Genomic DNA, 18579 nt, shown 5'->3' with positions numbered 1-18579 from the left:
AGCCGAAAATCACGGTTAAGAGACGCAAGGCGCAGTCCAACCGGTAAACCCGCCCGAGGGCGGGAGTCAGGCGGGCGACGTCCATGGTCTGGGAATAGGATAGAATAGGAAGGATGAGCGGGAGAAGAACGGATAGTAAGGGCATAAGACACCAGAAGCTGGGACCGCCGAACAGAAAGGGGGGGGATCCCAGCTTCAACCAGGAGACTATCAACAGGGCTAGTAGGGAAGGCACCGGTGGCCAAACGGATACCACGATGGTGGACCGGATCCAGCACGTGCAGCGTGGAAGGAGCAGCTGAACCATAAACTTGACAACCATAGTCCAAACGTGACAGAACTAAAGCACGATAAAGACGGAGGAGGAGGGAACGGTCCGCACCCCAAGAGGAGTGGGCAAGGAAGCGAAGGACATTGAGTTTACGGAAACATCCTACCTTCAGGAGTCTGATATGGGGCAGCCAAGTGAGCTTGTTGTCGAAAAGAAGACCTAGGAAACGAAACTGTGGAACCACAGGCAATCTTTGGGCAGCGAGATAGAGCTCTGGATCAGGGTGGACCGTAGTACGGCGACAGAAGTGGACCACCCGCGATTTTAAAGGAGAGAATTGAAACCCGTGTGAGAGGGTCCATGCAGAGGCACGCCGTATAGCCACCTGGAGCTGCCGTTCTGCAGATGGCATCGAGGAGGAACTAACCCAAATGCAGAAATCATCCACATACAGGGCAGGGGCGACCAAGGGACCGACAGAGGCCACAAGTCCATCGATAGCAATGAGGAAAAGAAGGACACTCAAGACAGAACCCTGTGGGATGCCCGTCTCCTGGGTCCGTGGAGAACTAAAAGCAGTACCAACTCGAACTCTGAATGACCGATGGATCAGGAACTGGCGGATAAAAATCGGGAGTGGGCCCCGAAGACCCCACTGATGAAGGGTTAGTAAGATGTGATGGCGCCAGGCCGTGTCATAGGCCTTGCGAAGGTCAAAAAACACTGCAACCAAATGGCGGCGGTGGGAAAAAGCCTGCCGAACTGCGGATTCCAAGCGAAGTAAATGATCGATTGGAGATCGTCCCTCTCGAAAGCCACACTGGTAAGGGGACAATAGATCCCGAGATTCGAGGACCCAAGTGAGCCGACGGGCTACCAGCCGCTCAAGTAACTTACAACCAACATTGGTCAAACTAATTGGCCGATAGCTGTCAACAGATAGGGGGTTCTGACCAGGCTTAAGGACAGGAACCACAATGCTATCCCTCCACTGAGAAGGGAAGTCACCCTGGAGCCAGATACGGTTAAACACCCGAAGAAGATGGTGCCGTTGTGGAGCACTGAGATGTTGAAGCAGCTGGTTATGAATGGAATCTGGGCCAGGGGCCGTATCATGAGAAGAAGAGAGAGCAGAAAGAAATTCCCATTCAGTGAAAGGTTCGTTGTAAGATTCTGACTCACAAGTGGTGAAACATAAGGTGACAGCTTCAGCCTGCTGTTTTTGATGAAGGAAAGCAGCTGGATAGGAGGCCGACGCTGACGCCACTGCAAAATGAGTCGCAAGATGTTCTGCGAGAACTAATGGGTCCGTACAAATGCCATCTGGGAGGTGAAGGCCTGGGAGGGTGGACTGCCGATGGCAACCTTGGAGAGAGCGAAGTGTAGCCCATACCCGTGACAGAGGGACAGTGGAACCAAGGGAAGAAACGAATCGTTCCCAACATATCCGCTTGCTCTGTTTGATTAAATAACGGGCTTTAGCGCGAAGGCGCTTAAAGGTAGAAAGGCTGGCTACAGATGGGTGCCTCTTAAAGTATTGCAAAGCTCGACGGCGATCACGGATGGCAATGGCAATGGCCGTACTCCACCACGGGACTTGCCGACGACGAAATTGTCCAGATGAGCGCGGGACAGCAAGGTTAGCAGCGCGAACAATCGCGTCAGACACGTCACGTAGGACGTCATCAATACAACCCGACAAAGAGGGAGAAAACTCGACCTGTGCAGTATATAGAGGCCAATCGGCGCGGTGGAAAGACCAACGAGGTAACCTCTCCATCGGGGAGCGGGAAGGGAGCGTGATAATCAACGGGAAATGGTCACTATCACAAAGGTCGTCGTGTGGCGACCAGTGTAATGAAGGGAGGAGAGAGGGAGAAGAAAGAGAAAGATCAATGGCAGAAAAGGTACCATGACCAGCACTGAAATGAGTAGGGGAGCCATCATTAAGAAGGCACAGGTCATGGTCTGCAATAAATTGGTCTATAAGAAGACCTCGTCTAGATGGAAAGGCACTGCCCCACAAAGGATGATGAGCATTAAAATCCCCAAGGAGGAGGAAGGGAGGAGGAAGTTGCTGAAGAAGGGTGGATAAGGCAGCAGGTGTAAGAGTCCTGTCAGGAGGGAGATAAAGATTGCAAACTGTGACCGCAGAGTGTAGGTGGACCCTAACAGCAACCGCTTCCAATGTAGTTTGAAGAGGAATCCACGTGCTAGCAATGTCTGTACGGACCAACGTACAAACGCCACCAGAAGCCCGCAAGGGTCCGACCCGATTTCGACAGAAAACACGGAACCCACGGAGGGTCGGTGAGTGAGCATCAGTAAAATGAGATTCCTGGAGAACCACACAAGCTGCAGAGTAGGACGAAAGAAGGGATTTTAATTCTGGAAGGTGACGATAGTATCCATTACAGTTCCATTGGAGAACCACAGAACGATGGTTTAAAGGAGGGCTGAACATGCTAAATCCAGTCATACCGCCGGGTCCCCACCCGTCACCGACAAGGAGGGGGCGACATCCATAAACGACAGGTCAGAATCCGGTTGTGAAGTCGGGGAAGGGACCTCCGGTGACACCAGAGGCTCTTTGTCCCGGGACTTATGTTTCTTCTTCTTTTCAGGCTGAGATCGAGGAGGGCTGTGTGGCATAATGGAGCCAGCTGCAGCAAGATCAGGAACAGAAAGAGACCGGGCGACCTGGGGGCCGATAGACCGCGGCTCTCGTGGTCGCCGCGCTGCAGCAGACCTTTGACCTGGAAGGTGCCGGGAAGGGGCATCCCGGGAGAGGCGCCCTTGACCGGCAGACGCCGAAGGAGTGGGACACTTCTCCGGCTGGGGAGGGGGAGCAGCGCCCAGAGGAGAAGGTGTGGGAGCCGCAGGGGAGGGGGGAAGGAGAGGGGTCCGGGATGGGGGTAAGGAAGGGGGAGGAAGGGATGAAGATGTAACCAAGGCGTAGCTAGATGTCATGGACACAGGGTGCAATCGTGCATATTTCTTACGGGCCTCTGTGTAGCTTAAACGATCAAGGGACTTATACTCCTGTATCTTTTTTTCTTTCTTATAGACTGGGCAATCCGCTGAACGTGGAGAATGACTACCATGACAATTTACACATACAGGAGGGGGAACACAGGGACTCCCCTCATGGAGTGGACGTCCACAGTCACCACAGAGAGGGTCCTGAGAACAGCGAGAAGACATGTGGCCAAAACGCAAGCACTTAAAACACCGCATAGGAGGTGGGATGTACGGCTTCACATCACAGCGATAGACCATAATCTTAACTTTCTCAGGAAGGGTATCCCCTTCAAAGGCCAGGATAAAGGCACCAGTATCAATACGATTATCTTTAGGACCCTTCTGAACACGCCGAACAAAATGAACACCCCGCCGTCCGAGATTGTCCCGAAGTTCCTCATCAGTTTGAAGGATGAGGTCTCTGTGAAAAATCACACCTTGTACCATATTTAGAGACTGGTGAGGGGTAATGGACACGGGAATTGTGCCAAGATGGGTACAGGCACGAAGGGCCGCAGATTGGGCAGCCGAAGCAGTTTTTATCAGCAACGAACCCGACCGCATCTTGCTCAGGGAGTCCACTTCGCCGAACTTGTCTTCAATGTGTTCCACAAAGAATAAAGGTTTGACACTGGTGAAAGTATCTCCATCAGTCCTGGTGCAAACTAGATAACGGGGGAAAGGTTTTGCCCCTAGACGACGGGCCTGACCCTCCTCCCAGGGGGTAGCCACGGAAGGGAAGGCCGAAGGGGCAAGAGAAGAAGCACTTGAGGAATCAGTACCACGCAGAGAGACGGCCGCAGAAGAGCGGCCAGAGTTTTGGACCCGTATGCGTTTCATCTGCATAGCGTCCGCCCTGATACCACCCACTCCGATCAGGGGCTCTCCTCACGGGCGCCACCCAGCCACAGCAAGGGCCGTCTGGCACGGCGGCCATTGCCGGGAGTTCCGATGCTCCAGGATGACGAGCAACCACTCCAAGGCATGCGTGAGGAGGTCACAGCTCAGGTATCAGAAGTGTGATCCCTGTGTGTTCAGGGGGCTCAACCAAAAGGGTACATAGCGACCCCACCACACGGGCTGGCTACCGTGCTGGCTATGCACCCTAGCATCAGACAACGACGGAAAACAAAAGGTGGAATGTAGTAGGAGGGCACACGTCGGAGACACTAGGTAAGGTGCTCTTCCCCAAATGGCTCACACTACGGAAGAGAAATTTTGGAATGGAGGTCAAACCCCAGAGGGGGACCAAGGAATGCCAAAAGGAGGAGATGATTACGCAACAAAGCCGGAGTGTAAAACCAACAGAACCAGGAGGATAGCGGGGGCCAACATAAGCAAGGACACCAATAGAGGGAGAGGAGAGGGCGAGGGGAAAGGGGTATGGAGGGGAAAGGAGGGGAAGGGAAAGGAAATGCAGCCCGGGAGAGAAAGAAGGCTGCAATGGCTCGGGGCCCCGTGCTCGCCACGCACGTATCCACAAAAGAGTTGTGGACCCCCTGGGGGGTGGACTTCTGGCCGAAAACTAGTTTTGTGCAACTCTCCACGTTAATCTATCGAGCACAAACATCTTAATCTCTTAATAGTTACTGTAACCTACATCAGTCTGTACTTGCTTATTGCATTCATTCCTTTATCTACCTCTACAATTTTTACCCCCCTCTCCCCCGCACTTCGCTCCTCAATTAGTCGATACACCCATCCAATCTATAGCATTTTTCTGTATCATCATATTACAAATACTTCTATTCTCTTCTTCTAACAGTTTATCGTCAGTGTTTCGCTGCACTTCAGACAAATACCTTCAGAAGTGACTTCCTAACACTCTAATTTACACTGAACAGCCAATACGTTATTACCACTGCCCACCGCCAATTTGGATGCCGCTTGGTGGTGTTGTGGGCACGTGACGCAGTAACAAAAGTGTGTAACGGGAGCAGACAGGGACGGGGGATCGCCCTAGCGAAGGTATGGGCTGCAAATGGGGAAATCCATTGAGATAAACTACTTTGACAAAGGGCAGATTATTATTATTATTATTATTATTATTATTATTATTATGCAAAGCCTGTAAACAAGTATCGCGAAAACGGTGAAGCTGATCAAATGTTCACATGCTACTATCGTGATACTCCACGGAAAGAGGTTGGTAAACAGTGAAACTACCACTAGACGCTAAATGGTTGGACGTTCATAATTCTTCGCAAAACTTAAAGTTCGGAGGATTGTCTGCTCTGTAAAATACGATAGATGTTGGCCTGTGGCATCTCTGCCGAAAGAGCAAAATGCTAGTGCACGCACAAGTGTTCTGCAGCACACCGTTCATCGTACATTGCTGAACATTTAACTCCACAGCAGACCACCCCTACGTGTTCACATGTTGACCCAATGATATCGTCAATTACGACTGCAGTGGCCACGGGGCCACCGAAACACGACCGTCGATCAACGGAGCCGTGTCGGCTCTTCGGGGTGAATCACAGTTTTGCTCCACTAGGTCTCTGGTCATCTCCACAAACGCCGTCATCTAGGTGAACGGCGGCCTGAAACATGCACCGCGCCACGGATGCACGATTGTACAGCGTTATTACAAATGACTGAAGCGATTTCACAGCTCCACAATTACTTTATTATTTGAGATATTTTCACAATGCTTTGCACACATATACAAAAACTCATAAATTTTTTTTAGGCATTCACAAATGTTCGATATGCGCCCCTTTAGTGATTCGGCAGACATCAAGCCGAAATCAAGTTCCTCCCACACTCGGCGCAGCATGTCCCCATCAATGAGTTCGAAAGCAGCTCGCATTTCTGGCACGTTTCTTGGTAGAGGAGGTTTAAACATTGAATCTTTCACATTACCCCACAGAAAGAAATCGCATGGGGTTAAGTCGGGAGAGCGTGGAGGCCATGACATGAATTGCTGATCATGATCTCCACCACGACCGATCCATCGGTTTTGCTATCTCCTGTTTAAGAAATGCCGAACATCATGATGGAAGTGCGGTGGAGCACCATCCTGTTGAAAGATGAAGTCGGCGCTGTCGGTCTCCAGTTGTGGCATGAGCCAATTTTCCATCATGTCCAGATACACGTGTCCTGTAACGTTTTTTTCGCAGAAGAAAAAGGGGCCGTAAACTTTAAACCGCGAGATTGCACAAAACACGTTAACTTTTGGTGAATTGCGAATTTGCTGCACGAATGCGTCAGGATTCTCTACCGCCCAGATTCGCTCATTGTGTCTGTTCACTTCACCATTAAGAAAAAATGTTGCTTCATCACTGAAAACAAGTTTCGCACTGAACGCATCCTCTTCCAAGAGCTTTTGCAACCGCGCCGAAAATTCAAAGCGTTTGACTTTGTCATCGGGTGTCAGGGCTTGTAGCAATTGTAAACGGTAAGGCTTCTGCTTTAGCCTTTTCCGTAAGATTTTCCAAATCGTCGGCTGTGGTACGTTTAGCGCCCTGCTTGCTTTATTCGTCGACTTCCGCGGGCTACGCGTGAACCTTGCCCGCACGCGTTCAACCGTTTCTTCGCTCACTGCAGGCCGACCCGTTGATTTCCCCTTACAGAGGCATCCAGAAGCTTTAAACTGCGCATACCATCGCCGAATGGAGTTAGCAGTTGGTGTCACCTGCATCCCTCCAGGCTTAATGTCTTCCCTGACGGCGAAGTCATCTTTCAGCTGCATATTTGTCCATGCCTTGGAGCCAGAACCGTGCTACACGAGTTTGAAAAGCGTTATAGTGGACCCACGTTGATGTCTCGGCGACCAAATTCGCCTGATGTATATCCTATGGAACCCATCTGGGTCCCTATTGGGCGCCACCTCTACGTACGCTGTGTTAAATCCTGTTTTTTTTTTTTTTTTTTTTTTTTTTTTTTAGAAACTGTATTCTTGTTACTGCCTGTCTAACGTAATACCATCTTTACATCTGTCTTCGTTAGTTATTCTGCTGCCCAAATAGCAAACTGTATTCTTGTTACTGCCTGTCTAACGTAATACCATCTTTACATCTGTCTTCGTTAGTTATTCTGCTGCCCAAATAGCAAAACTCATCTACTATTGCCGGCCGGTGTGGCCGTGCGGTTAAAGGCGCTTCAGTCTGGAACCGCGTGACCGCTACGGTCGCAGGTTCGAATCCTGCCTCGGGCATGGATGTGTGTGATGTCCTTAGGTTAGTTAGGTTTAATTAGTTCTAAGTTCTAGGCGACTGATGACCTCAGAAGTTAAGTCACGTAGTGCTCAGAACCATTTGAACCATCATCTACTATTGGTGTCGCATTTCCTAATCTATTTCCCTCGGTATCGCCTGATTTAAATTTACTACGTTACATTACCAAACTACTTTTGTTGATACTGATCGTACAGCATCTTCTCAAGACACTATCCATTCCATTCAAATGTTCTAACAAGTCCTTCGTCGTGTCTTACACCTTCTCCCTCAACTTCAGATCGCTTTACAAATTTCTTTTTGGTTTTCTTTAACGTTTTACTCGTGTAAGACAATAAGATTACGGATAGACTACAATCCTGTCTCACACCCTTCTCAACCACTAGATCCCTTTCATGTCTCCTCCACTCTTAGAAAATGCAGTCTGGTGACTGTGCAAGTTGTATACAGCCCTTCGCTCCCTATGCTCATCCCTGCCACCTTCATAATTTCAAAGCGTTTATTCCAATCAGTGTTATTAAAAGCTTTCTGTAAATCTGTAAATGATTTGGTCGTAGGTAGGAAGTCGTAGCGTTAGAACTACTTTGCGTGTTTGTATAGTTCTCTGGAACCCTAACTGAACTTCCCCAGGTCGGATTCTAACTTCTTTTCCAGTCTCTATAAATAATGCGTGTCAATATTTTGAAACCTTGATTTTATTAAGTTCATTATTCGGTAGCACGAGGGTGGTTTTAAAAGTTCTCGGAACGGAATAGAAAAAAGACTTACATCACTGAAACTTTTTTTTATTTTTCAACGTAGCCTCCTTGTAGATTAATGCACTTGGTCCAACGATGTTCCAGTGCCTTGATCTCATCTCGAAAATGAGTTTCCTCCAGGCCTGCAAAATCGCTGCCAATCAATTCTTCGTTTGAAGCTAATCTTCGTCCGCCAAGAAAAATTCTCAGTTTTGGGAAGATAAGGAAGTCTGACGGAGCCATATCAGGTGAATAAGGCGGGTGTGGCATCAATCCATACCTTAGTTCGTGTAATATTACCATGGCGACGGCACATGTGTGCGCGTGCGCGTCAAGAGTCGCGGCACCCATCTTGCATATAATTTTTTTCATTTCTAACTGTTCAGTTAAAATGTGATACATCCTTTCAGATGACGTCTAGCAAGCGTGAGCAATTTCAGTCGGCGATCTTCCATGACCATTTTGTGCACTTTTGAAAGATTTCTGGAGTAGTGACACATCGTGGCCGACCACTGCGCTGATCATCATCTAAGCTCTTCTGACCAAATTTAAATTCATTTGTCCACGTGGCAACAGTTGAATATGAACGTGCAGTCCCCCCATTGTACTCCGGAAACCGGCATGAATATCGTTTGCTTTCATATCTTTCTTTACGAAGTACTTAACCACTGCTCGAATCTCTTATTTCCATCTTTGCAAATCACTACGTGGAACAACAGAGCCACGTCACCGCACAGCTCTCTTCCAAGAGCACTGACGTGGCACGTGTTTAGAGGCAACAATCCAATGAATATCACGTGAACAACTCGTTCTGAGAAGTTTTAAAACGACCCTCTTACTCAAACCTGTCAGCACCTGCCTTCTTTAGAACTGGATTTGTTACATCGAGTCTGAGTGTACACTAGTGAACAATATGTTATGCCGAATCGACCACTAGATGGAAAGAGATGCGGGCTCACCAGTATAAAAGAAAGCAAGAATATCTACGAAGATTGTGCGTAGGTAGTTGAAAAGAATAGGGTACAATGGTCGGGCAGCACCTAAGTCACAAATTTCTGTAGTCAATGCTAAGCGACACTTGAGATAGCGTAAAGAGCGACATCAATGGACAGTGGATGACCGCAGACGAGTGATTTTAAGTGTTCCATCACACTATAACTTGTGTCAACCGGAGGGAACGGTTTGGGTTTGGCCCGGAACGTTATCCGCCGTCATGCGTAGTGCCAAGAGTGAAGTACTGAGGAAGCGGTGGCACAGTATGGGGTGTTTTTCGTGTTCGGTGTGTGGTCCCCGCATTGCGCTTAAGGTAACGTTAAATGAGGTATGATTTGATCACATTCTACAGAATTGTTTACTGCATACAGTATAGGAACAGTTTGGAGGTGACTATCAGCATGGCAACGCTCCCTGTCAAAATAGCATGTGCGGAGCAATTTTTGTGGCGAATAACATTACTGAAATGGAATGGTCTGCCCAAAATCCCAATTGAACCCAATGCAACATCTTTGGGATGAGTTAGAACGTCGACTTCGCCGCAGACGCTAGTGTCCATCATCACTACCTTCTGTAGTTTCGGCTCTTGAAGAACGGGCTGCCATTCTTCCACAGACATTCAGAAACCTCACTGGAAGTGTTCCCAGCAGAGTTCAAGCCATCCATAAATATGAAAGGTCGACACAGCCCACATGGATGTCCGCTAATAGGTGTCGGGATACTTCTGTTCAAACAGCGTATGTCGCCTGTCTCGCAACAAACTGTACAACTTGCACCCCCAAGAGGTCGACCATCTCAATAACACCATTTACGAGGTCTGATCAATATATTCCGGAACTTTGTTCACAAAATTATTTACGTTTACCTTTTACTTACTGTGGATGGTCTACTTCGAAATACTCTCATCCGCAATTGATACACCGCTCCTAACGCTGTTTCCACTTACGGCAGCAATCTTGGTCCGGCTCTTTCTGGATGGCGCGAAGCGCCGTCTGCGAATTTTCTTATATCTCGTCTATCGTTACAAATCTTCGCCCTTTCAACGGGGTTTTCGACTTTGAAAATAAAAAAAAGGTCTGGAGAGTACGGACGATGAGGCAGCACAGTGATTTTGTTTTCTGTGCAATTGTCACGCACAAACAGGTATGAATCTGCGGCTGTGTTACCGTCATGAATTGTGCTGCACATTTCAGGCCGTTTCCTTCTAATATTTTCTCCCATGCGTCGCAACATGTCCAGAGAGTCTATTAATAGTTTGTCTCTGTGGCACGAATTTATTATGAACTAGTCCTTCAAAGTCAAAGAAAACTATCTGTATGGCTTTGACATATGACCTGACAAGCATTTTTTGTCCTTTAAGAATCTTTCCCGAACAGCTGCGAACATTGAACCTTGGGCTCAACATCATAACCGTACTCACGTCTCATCGTCAGTTGTGATTCTCTTAAAGAACATCTCGTGCTCATTTGCGCTATCCAAAAGCTCTTCACAGGTTGCGAAGCGAAAGTCTTTCTGGTCTTCACACACAAGCCGTGGGACGAACTAGGTGGCGACACGAAGCATTCCTAGGTACTAACTGAAATTTTACATTCTTCTGCAATCTCTGACAGTCATCGATCGGCACGCACAGATTCGTTGAGTTCCCGAGATGAGTGTCGATGGTGAACGTCGAAGGGCGTCCTAACGAGGGTCATCTTTCACCTCCGTCCTGCCATTTTGTTAACATGTTAACCATTCGTAACACCGATTACGGCTTCCTGCATCATTGTGTGTGTCTCTCTAGAGGTTTTCTGGAGTTTCATGCAAAATTTAACGCAGACGATTTGCTCCTCTAACTCTGCCATCTCGAAATTCGCAAACTGTGCGACACAACGTTCTACTCAATACAGCACTGAACATTAACTAACACATGCAACACATTAAGGCAGACGTGTGCAGGGATGCCAACCGCGTTTCGCTCCAACATACCACTGATGCGAAGTTACTGATGTTCCGGAATTTTTTGAACTGACTTCGTATATGTCTCGATAAGCTATATCCAAGAGGTTGAAGGTGCTGGGTGTCTGCAAGCGGTATGGCACGATCTAAGATGGATGCTGGCGTTGTGCGTTAGCTCTGGTGTGGCACGAATTAGCTTGGTGTCACTGTGGATGCGAGGCCACGGGTGTTCTCAGTTTCCATCCAGCGCCGCGGCTTCCACCGCGCGGCAGTCGTTTCCAGATGCAGCCGGATGCCCTCGGAGTCTGGGAACGCCTCGCCCTCCGGCCCTACGTGTGGGAGACACAGCGGTGCCCTGTCAGAGCCGCACAGTTCCGCCGGCGCTGTGTCCTGCCGGCCGCCGGCTCCCGCATGCTTTACCTTATGCAACGGCAGGTGGCGCACGCTTTCTCCTGCACGCCTTCGAGGTAGCTCTTACAACTTACGGAAACTGCGTGCCACCTCAAAAGGACAGTTCGGAACAAAACAAGTCTATGAACATCTCAGTTCTGTTTCACAATATACAGGATGATTCTCATTAATGTTTAAAAAACCCGATGCGACGTAGATGACGCTGGGACAAGTAATTTGAGATACGTGGGGTCGCAAATGTCTGGGAACACCCCAAAAATGAATGAGAAATGTTGAACATGTGACGTACCCGTGCGGCGGATGGACTTGGGCGTGAAGGGATGACAGAGAAGCAGTATTTGCATTCGAAGAAACGGTACAAATTTCGAATACCTTTTGTAAATGTAATCCGTTGTAAACACAGGAGCTACAAAATTATTGTCCTCGGTGTAACCAAGTAAAAGTTGTTCTTATTTTGTGTCCTTCGTAGCTTCTATGCATTTACTTGTGACGCAGTACGGTAGGTTCGTGTTGTACTGTACTTTGCAATAAACCAGCGGAGACCGCAAGACCAGTAAATAATATAATAAATATTACCTCAATGTAGACACGTAACTGTCTAACGCAGTGATAAAAATACTCCCTGCCAGATGAAAGACTCGAACCCTGAGCCCACGTGCTGCAGTCGCCCACGTGAGCCCAGTGCCAAATCGACGTGAATACTCGACTTGTGTTGGGATGATCAGGTGCGGCAGACCGACAGGTTCAACTGCTGCACGTACGGGGACGTACGCCATTTTTTTTAAATTTTATTTACACGTCAAGTTCCGTAGGACCAAAGTGAGGAGCAAATCTCCAAGGTCATGGAACGTAAATGAAATTACAACATAAAAGTAATAACAGATAAAAATAAATGTTTATGAACCCGAAAAAAGTCAGACCAGAAGTTTAAGTATGCGCAGTCAACAATACAATAAGAATCAGCTTAATTTTTCAAGGAACGTCTCGACATAATAGAAGGAGTGACTCATGAGGAAACTCTTCAGTTTCGATTTGAAAGCGCGTGGATTACTGCTAAGATGTTTGAATTCGAGTGGTAGCTTATTGAAAATGGATGCGGCAGTATACTGCACACCTTTTTGCGAAAGAGTTAAGGAAGTCCGATCCAAATGCAGGTTTGATTTGTGCCGAGTATTAACAGAGTGAAAGCTGCTTATTATTGGGAATAGTCCGCCCCCGGTAGCTGAGTGGTCAGCGCGACAGACTGTCAATCCAAAGGGCCCGGGTTCGATTCCCGGCTGGGTCGGAGATTTTCTCCACCCAGGGACTGGGTGTTGTGTCGTCCTAATCATCATCATTTCATCCCCATCGACGCGCAAGTCGCCGAAGTGGCGTCAAATCGAAAGACCTGCACCAGGCGAACGGTCTACCCAACGGGAGGCCCTAGCCACACGACATTTCGATTGGGAATAAGCTAATACTGTTAAGAAGAAATGACAGTAAGGAACATATTGAGAGGCCAATGTCAAAATACCCAGACTCGCGAACTAGGGTCGACAAGAGGTTTGTGAACTTACACCACTTATTTCCCGAACCGCCGTTTCTGAGCCAAAAATATCGTTTTAGAATGGGACGTTACCCCAAAATATAATACCATACGACATAAGCGAATAAAAATAAGCAAAGTAGACTAATTTTCGTGTCGAACGATCACTCACTTCTGATAACGTTCGAATAGTAAAAATAGCAGCAATGAGACTTTAAACAAGTTCCTGAACGTGGGCTTTCCACGACAGCTTACTGCCTATCTGAACACTTAGAAATCTGAACTGTTCAGTTTCACTAATCATATGCCCGTTCTGTGACATTAAAACGTCAGGTTTTGTTGAATTGTGTGTTAGAAACTGTAAAAACTGAGTCTTACTATGATTTAGCGTTAGTTTATCTTGTATAAGCCATGAACTTAGGTCATGTACTGCACTATTTGAAACCGAGCCACTGTTGCACACCACATCCTTTACTAACAAGCTAGTGTCATCAGCAAACAGAAATATTTTAGAGTTATCTGTAACGCTAGAGGGCATATCATTTATATAAATAAGGAACAGGAGTGGCCCCAACACTGATCCCTGGGGCACCCCGCACTTGACAGTACCCCACTCAGACCAGACATCACAGCCGTTATCAACCTTGTGAATAATGACCTTTTGCTGCCTGTTGCTGAAGCAAGAGGTGAACCAATTGTGAGCTACCCCCCGTATTCAGTCATGTGGTGACTTCACGTTTAACATTTGTCATCCACTTTTGGGGTATTTCCCAACATTTGCCACCCCATGTGTCTGATATTAAATTTTCTCAGAATCATCTACGTCGTTTCACGGGTTTTTGAATGTTAATAAGAATCGTCCTGCAAAGGCCCTACTTAGTATTAAAGAGGAAATCCTTTTCCTTGTGCTTTGCAAAACAGTATCTGATCACGAATCGGCTTACGCACCGAATGTCGCAAACTCCTGTGTGGACTAAAAGCACTGACATGGAATCCAAACACCGAAAACGAAGTCTGTCGTCAGCCCATCCGGCGTTAGTGAAGTCAGCAAGAAATCTAATCGAATTGCATATCTATGTCGGAGTGGTAAAATTGATATGCCAGAGACAGATAAGAACGCTATCCGATCAAAAGTATCAGGACAAACGTTAGTTGACATTAATACGGGCTGCATCCACTGTGCAGTTTTATGACGGTTTGAACTCTTCACATTCCGTGTCTGAATGTGGAAGAAAGGCAGCCCATTCAAATTCTTCACGATCGGAAAACAGACGGTAGCGACGTCAGACGCCGGGGTATGGGGCGAAGTCCACGATCTAAAGAATCTCTAAGGTGTTCATTGAGTTCAGGTCGGGAATTTGGACCGACAATTCCATTTCAGGAATGATATTCTCGAAAAAATCGTAGCCCCACGCACGCTGCTTTATGACAGGGAGCATTGTCGTGGTGATATAACCGTCATCTCCAAAATGTTCCTGCACTGTACGTAGTGAAATGTGTTCTTAACCTTCCTCAGTTAGAATTTCGATGGGCGTCGTAAGGGGACCACAATCTAACTACGAAAACCAAGCCCACATCGTAACACCAACTCCGTACTTCGCTGTTGGCCTACAGACGATGGCAGGCAACATTGAGCAGACATCCCAAACCCAGACTCTTCCAGCGGATTGCCACTGTCTATAGCGTGATTCATCACTGCCAGTAATTCGTTTCCAATCATCCTGTGACGCTACTCTTTCCATTACTTCAAGCGTCGGTTAGTATCGACTACATAAATGTGTGGCTCCCTAAGTCAGTCTTTGTTCTAGGTGGACTGCTGGAAGCTCTTTCGAACTCACAACTGATTCCTTTCACTGATTTCACGTGATTTTCTAGACGCACCCTCCGCAATGCTTGACGGTCCCTGTCATACAGTATACGAGGTCTTTCTGATCTTGGTTTAGGTACTGTTTCTTCGTGTTTCCAATGCACAATCACATGAGCAACAGTCGAACTCTGCAGCTTTGGAAAGATTCGATGTATTGCTCATTTAGAGACATGTTGCCTTACATTTCATAACAGGTCGTTCATTTCACAGCTTTGCATGTAGATTACAAAACATGTTCCGTATTACGAACAGCAGTTACAATGGAAGTAATAATAAATTAAAACTACATTAGAAATTGAAAGAAAAAACGTAAAAAAATATTCAGGTTTTAAGAAGATATGATGATAGGAAAGACTTATATATATATATATATATATATATATATATATATATATATATATATATATATATATGTCCGCCCCTCGTGGTCTCGCGGTAGCGTTCTCGCTTCCCGAGCAGGGGGTCCCGGGTTCGATTCCCGGCGGGGTCAGGGATTTTTCCTGCCTCGAGATGACTGGGTGTTGTTGTGTCGTCACCATCATCAATCATCCCCATTACGGTCGGAGGAAGGCAACGGCAAACCACCTCCATTAGGACCTTGCCTAGTAAGGCGGTGCGGGTCTCCCGCATCGTTCCCCTACGCTCTGTAAAGAAGCATGGGACTTCATTTCCATATATATATATATATATATATATATATATATATATATATATATATATATATACGAGAGAGAGAGAGAGAGAGAGAGAGAGAGAGAGAGAGAGAGAAATGTTACTCTATCTAAGTCAGTCTGGTCTGAAAACCTTGGAACTACTTCGAGCCTTGCACTCCCGGTTCCTAGTTCAATTTACGGATTAATATTTCTAAACACTAGTTACAAAGACACTATAATATTATGTACATCGTGGAAAGCGCAGTAGTGTGTGAGTTTAAAAGTATGTTATTTCTTGGGGTTATTAATTAACCTTCAGTTCCTATATTACGTGCCTTGAATTTTACCTGTTATGTTGCTTATACACTAAGTGTTCAGTTACGAATGTTACATCCCAACAGCGGTATAATGACCGCGGGGTGGATATGCCTGCTGTTACACTTCAGCTAGAACAGGTTTACAGGGTTGACTGCATTACAATGTTACTCTGACACAGTTTATTTCAGATACTGTGTAAGGTTATCTGTGGTACGTGTTGGTTTAAGTGTTTGCTGTTTGAGCGAGTATGGGTTTCAGTACTGCCCTCTGCGTTGGTGCACGAACTGCCGACCGCTGTGGCCGAGCGGTTCTAGGTGAGTCAGTCCGGAAACGCACTGCTGCTGCTGCTGCGGTCGCAGGTTCGAATCCTGCCTAGGGCATGGATGTGTGTGATGTCCTTAGGTTAGTCAGGTTTAAGTAGTTGTAAGTCTAGGAGGCTAATGACCTCAGATGTTAAGTCCCATATTGCTTAGAGCCATTTGAACCAATTTGGTGCAATTAGAACCGCTGTCTTACGTACTTCGTGTATGCTATAGTGTTCTATTACACGGCTGTGTCTGTCTGTATTCGTCACGTAATGTCCTCGAGACATCATCAGCGATTTTATTTACTATTTCCCCTCGTCTTTGTCTCTTATTGCCCGTATCATGTCATTGTCGTACTGTGTTGATGTCTGGTGTGCTGGTCTGTATCGGTGACAGTGAGAAAGTGTGTGTTCTGGGGCTCCATGTTCCCCACATGTACAAGCAGCACTCTGGCTGCGGCGCAGGGTAAGGGCTGTGACCCGTCCGAAAGTGAACCATACCCCAGGCTGCGATTGATATGACTCAGTCTCAGACGTTCCCTGACGTCGGGAAGAACTGATATATCCTACGGCCCTTTGCCAGGTATCTACCTGCCATTTAACGAGGCGGCGCTTATCGGTAATATCCTGTCCGGTAGTCTCTATTACCTCCTCCTGTCTCCCCCTCGTCAGCCAGGACATTGCAGTCCGAAACCCAATGTTACGTCGATTGGAAGGTTCCAAACACCACGCACAGTGATTCCACTGACGTGGTGTTTGAAAGACCCTGACAGTCTTACCAGTGCATTTCTCTGCCCTCGCCGCACGATATTCCGGTTCGTCACCAGACGTATTCGGTGGGTCCGTGCACTGGCTGCAAAACAGACCACAGACTCAAAGAGCGGGCAATGGTACGTTCTCAGTGTGTGTAATGGTACCCTGAAGTGCGTTATGTTCATTCTGGCCAACTTGTGCATGATCTTGGCAGCCCTCTCAGTCGTAGTTCTGATGTGTTTGTCAAAGGACAGTCTTTCGTTGGGTTGCACACCAATATATAATGTCTTCCGTTGTCTGCGTATGCTAATGTCGTGCAGTTTGGAAAGGTTGAAGTGTCCCTGCTGGCTATGTTACTCACGTCACATGCAATGAATGAATATTCCAGGTTCACAGTTACGGAGCTCTCCTGATACACCGGTTCTGCTGTTACCGCTTATCTACTGTCCACATAATATGGTACTCCCCGCCTTCTTTTATAGTGGCAGGTCCGCCTCTCGCAACATATAATGGTCAATTTCGCAAGACATACGAGTGTCCGGATACTTTTGATCTAATAGTGTATGCGGCTTAGGCCTGCAGACCAGAGATCAGACTCGGACTCAACTGCGGCTAGAATCACCTCTCCCGTCTGACCCAGCCCACCCGATGCATGGTAAGAAGGCAGCGGATAAATAATTCCTTCTAGCAACAAGATCTGTAAAATTAAAAGCGAACAGCCTTAAAATGAAATGTCCATGAGTAGGACAGATAACAGTAAAATAAGAGGAGAGAATTAATCATGTCACCAAGTGGGTGGGCCCAGCCGTGATTCTAGAATTCCCACAACCGTTCCAGCTGCGATCCCTTGTAGCCACATTGAAGTTGCGATCAAGATCTTGCCTTCATCGGAATGGTGCATGAATTGACACTCCTAAAGTAGTAAAATAGGGACCGGTAGGAAATAAAAACAAAGAATGGAAAGAGTAAAAGGGGGATGATAAGAGCGGCTGACTGAGGAGGCAGGGACGAAGGACCCCCGGCGCATATGATGTGCATGATTTCCCAATCGTAGCCACCCCGCAACCAGAAAGCAGCTTAAAACGTTAGATGCGAGAATAGAAGCCACTTTCTCGTAGGAAACGAAGAACCAGTTCAACTGTCCCTACGTCGTCCCCAAGTATTACAGGCAGAACACCTGGAAGACCATGCTGAGCGTGGAGAACCAGCAGGGAGTATTGCATCATGATAGATCCTACCGTCTGCTAGACTCCGCAAGAACGGAGTGGGCGTGGCTCATTACTTGAGGTAAAACTACGACTTAATCTGGTATGATCAATGCAGAGGCGACTGAACCAATCGCATCACTCCAGTTTATATCCTTACACATAGTTACATCAGTTGACTAATCAACTTTACGTCATAGATATTTTAGTTTTATCATACTACGTTTAGAGTTTTGTGAAGTGCATTCAAGCAAGCTGACAAGAGGTTTCGCTGGGAAGCCCTTACACAGAGTCCCGATCTCTCCCCGTGCAATTTCCACATTTCTTGGAGCCCTGAAGAAAGAAATTCGTGGTCGTCGTTTTGCCCTGGGTGGAGATATGCACGCCCGGATACGATGGTGGTTC

At 47.2% G+C, this 18579-nt stretch overlaps 1 protein-coding gene across 1 annotated transcript in view; it reads right to left on the bottom strand.

Moving 5' to 3' along the window:
• The window catches only part of LOC124799107, an 800045-nt gene that overhangs the window by 743616 nt on the left and 37850 nt on the right, over positions 1-18579 (bottom strand). The gene's annotated exons all lie outside the window — the stretch shown is intronic.

The sequence above is a fragment of the Schistocerca piceifrons genome, chromosome 5 (assembly GCF_021461385.2).
Source record: "Schistocerca piceifrons isolate TAMUIC-IGC-003096 chromosome 5, iqSchPice1.1, whole genome shotgun sequence".
Lineage (NCBI taxonomy): Eukaryota > Metazoa > Arthropoda > Insecta > Orthoptera > Acrididae > Schistocerca > Schistocerca piceifrons.
This window is presented reverse-complemented; position numbering and strand designations above follow the sequence as displayed.